Genomic DNA, 4,154 nt, shown 5'->3' on the forward strand with positions numbered 1-4,154 from the left:
TTCTTTTTAATTAACTAATTGTTTTTAATTTTAATTTTAATTTTAATTCTTCTTTAATTTTCGAAAATCATTAACTCCTTTTCAAAAATTATTTTCGAAAACTTCTCTCTCTCATCTTAGTCTATTTATTTATTCATTTACTAACACTTCTCTTTATCTCATATCTCTGCCCCTATCCTCACCTTTGTGTTTGGATTATTCATTCTTCTTCACTCTTATTCCCTTCCTTCTTCTACTAACATAAAGGAATCTCTATACTGTGACATAGAGGATTCCCCTTCTTTTTCTGTTCTCTTCTTTCTCATATGAGCAGGAACAAGGAAAAAGGCATTCTTGTTGAAGCTGATCTTGAACCTGAAAGGACTCTGAAGAGGAAACTAAGATAAACTAAATTACAACAATCCAGAGATAACCTTGCTGAAATTTTTGAACAAGAAAAGGATATGGCTGCCGAACCCAACAACAATATTGCAAGGAGGATGCTTGGTGATTATACTACACCTACTTCCAAGTTTGATGGAAGAAGCATCTCAATTCCTGCCATTGGAGCAAACAATTTTGAGTTAAAACCTCAACTAATTGCTCTAATTTAACAAAACTACAAGTTTCATGGACTTCCATCAGAAGATCCCTACTAGTTTTTAACTGAGTTCTTGCAGATATGTGAGACTGTTAAGACTAATGGAGTAGATCCTAAAGTCTACAGGCTCATGCTTTTCCCTTTTGCTGTAAGAGACAAAGCTAGAACATGGTTGGACTCACAACCTAAAGATAGCTTGGACTCTTGGGATAAGCTAGTCACGGCCTTCTTGGCTAAGTTCTTTCCTCCTCAAAAGCTGAGCAAGCTTAGAGTGGATGTTCTGACCTTCAAGCAAAAAGATTGTGAATTCTTCTATGAAGCTTGGGAAAGATACAAGCAGATGACCAAAAATTGTCCTTCTGACATGTTTTCAGAGTGGACCATGATAGATATATTTTATTATGGTCTGTCTGAGTTCTCTAAGATGTCACTGGATCATTCTGTAGGTGGATCCATTAACCTAAAGAAAACGCCTGCAGAAGCTCAGGAACTAATTGAAATGGTTGCAAATAACCAATTCATGTACACTTTTGAGAGGAATTCCGTGAATAATGGGACACCTCAGAGGAAGGGAGTTCTTGAAATTGATGCTCTGAATGTCATATTGGCTCAGAACAAAATGTTGACTCAGCAAGTCAACATGATTTCTCATCTGAATGGATGGCAAAATGCATCGAACAGTACTAAAGAGGCATCTTCTGAAGAAGAGACCTATGATCCTGAATACCCTGCATTGGCAGAGGTAAATTACATGGGGGAAGCCTTTGGCAACACCTATAACCCCTCATAGAGAAATCTTCCAAATTTCTCATGGAAGGATCAACAAAAGCCTCAACAGGGCTTTAATAATGGTGGAATAAATAGGTTTAGCAATAGCAAGCATTTTCCATCATTTTCTCAGCAACAGATAGAGAATTCTGAGCCGAGCACCTCTAACTTAGCAAATATAGTCTCTGATCTATCTAAGGCCACTTTAAGCTTCATGAGTGAAACAAGGTCCTCCATTAGAAATTTGGAGGCACAAGTAGGCCAGCTGAGCAAGAAAGTCACTGAAACTCCTCCTAGTACTCTCCCAAGCAATACTGAAGAGAATCCAAAAAGAGAGTGCAAGGCCATTGACATAATCAATATGGCCGAATGCAAGGAGGAAAAGGAGTTCGTGAATCCCAATGAGGAAGACCTCATGGGACGTCTACCAACCAAGAAGGAATTCCCTATTGAGGACCCAAAGTAATCTGAGGCTCATATAGAGACCATAGAGATTCCATTAAACCTCCTTCTACCATTCATGAGCTCTGAAAACTATTCTTCCTCTGAATAGGATGAAGATGTAACTGGAAAGCAAGTTGCTTAATATCTAGGAGCTATCATGAAGCTAAATGCCAAGTTGTTTGGTAATGAGACTTGGGAAGGTGAACCTCCCTTGCTCATTGGTAAACTAGATACATGGGTTCAGCAAACTTTACCTCAAAAGAAACAAGATCCTGGTAAATTTTTAATACCCTGTACCATAGGCACCATAACCTTTGAAAAGGCTCTGTGTGACCTAGGGTCAGGCATAAATCTAATGCCACTCTCTGTAATGGAGAAGCTGGGGATCATTGAGGTACAACCTGCCATATTCTCATTACAAATGGCAGACAAGTCAGTAAGACAAGCTTATGGATCGGTAGAGGACATGTTGGTAAGGGTTGAAGGCCTTTACATCCCTGCTGATTTCATAATCTTAGACACTAGGAAGGAGGAGGATGAATGCATCATCCTTGGAAGACCTATCCTAGCCACAGCAGGAGCTGTGATAGATATTAACAGAGGAGAATTAGTCCTTCAATTGAATGGGGACTACCTTGTGTTTAAGACCCAAGGGTGTTCTTCTATATACATTGAGAGGAAGCATGAAAAGCTTCCCTTAGTACAGAGTCAAACAAAGCCCCCACCATCAAACTCTAAGTTTGGTGTTGGGAGGCCACAACCAAACACTAAGTTTGGTGTTGAATCCCCACATCCAAACTATAAGTTTGATGTTGAGAGTCTACAACATTGACCTGATTACCTGTGTGGCTCCATGAGAGCCCACTATCAAGCTATTGACATTAAAGAAGCGCTTATTGGGAGGCAACCCAATTTTTTTTATCTAATTTTATTTTTCTTTTTATTGTTCTTTTATGTTTTATTAGGTTCATGATTATGTGGAGTCACGAAAAAAAATACTAAAATTAAAAACAGAATAAAAAACAGCAGAAGAAAAATCAAACCCTGGAAGAAGGACTTACTGGCGTTTAAACGCCAGTAAGGAGTATTTGGCTGGCATTCAACATTAGAACAAAGCATGGATCTGGCGTTGAATGCCAGAAACAAGCAGCATCCTGCCGTTTAAACGCCAAGAGGACACCTTGAGGAGAGCTGGCGCTGAATGCCAGAAACAAGCATGGAACTGGCGTTCAACGCCAGAAACATGCTACAAATGGGCGTTGAACGCCCAAAACAAGCATGAAGCTGGCGTTCAACACCAGAAACAAGCATCAATCTGGCGTTGAACGCCAAGATTGCATGAAAAGGGCATTTTACACGCCTCATTAGTTCAGGGATGTAAATCCTTGACACCTTAGGATCTGTGGACCCCACAGGATCATCTCAGGATCTGTGGACACCACAGGATCCCCACCTACCTCAACTCACCTTCTCTCCTCTTCACACAATACAATAATGCTCTTCCCCAAAACCCTTCACCAATCACCTCAATCTCTCTTCCCCATCACCTCTTCACCTCTCACATCCTTCCACTCTTCCCCATAAACCCCACATACCTTCAAAATTCAAAATCACTTTCCCACCCAACCCACCCAATATGGCCGAACCTTAACCCCTCTCCCTTCACTATAAATACCCCTCCATTCTTCTTCATTTTCACACAACACAAACCTCTCTTCTCCACCTTGGCCGAAACACAACCTTCTCTCCCTCTCCTCCATATCTTCTTCTTCTCCATCTATTCTTTCTTCTCTTGCTCGAGGGCGAGCAATATTTTAAGTTTGGTGTGGTAAAAGCATAGCTCTTTATTTTTTCCATAACCATTAATGGCACCTAAGGCCGGAGAAACCTCTAGAAAAGGGAAAGGGAAGACAAAAGCTTCCACCTCCGAGTCATGGGAGATGGAGAGATTCATCTCTAAAGCCCATCAAGACCACTTCTATGATGTTGTGGCCAAGAAGAAGGTGATCCCTGAGGGTCCCTTTCAAACTCAAGAAAAATGAGTATCTGGAGATCCGACATGAGATCCAAAGAAGATGTTGGGAAGTTCTAACCAACCCCATTCAACAAGTCGAAATCCTAATGGTTCAAGAGTTCTATGCCAATGCATGGATCACTAGGAACCATGATCAAAGTATGAACCCAAACCCAAAGAACTATCTTACAATGGTTCGGGGGAAATACTTAGATTTTAGTCTGAAAGATGTGAGGTTAGCATTCAACTTGCCCATGATGCAAGGAGATGCACGCCCCTACACTAGAAGGGTCAACTTTAATCAAAGGTTGGACCAAGTCTTTATGGACATATGTGTGGAAGGAGCTC

General features: G+C 40.8%; 1 non-coding gene across 1 annotated transcript; it reads right to left on the minus strand.

The window, feature by feature from the left end:
* Positions 1-842: 842 nt before the first annotated feature.
* LOC127747356 (small nucleolar RNA R71) lies at positions 843-946 on the minus strand. Its single transcript, XR_008009156.1, has one exon. It is a non-coding gene; the product is annotated as a small nucleolar RNA R71 (small nucleolar RNA).
* Positions 947-4,154: the final 3,208 nt, after the last annotated feature.

Source organism: Arachis duranensis, chromosome 4 (genome assembly GCF_000817695.3).
Source record: "Arachis duranensis cultivar V14167 chromosome 4, aradu.V14167.gnm2.J7QH, whole genome shotgun sequence".
NCBI classification, from domain to species: domain Eukaryota; kingdom Viridiplantae; phylum Streptophyta; class Magnoliopsida; order Fabales; family Fabaceae; genus Arachis; species Arachis duranensis.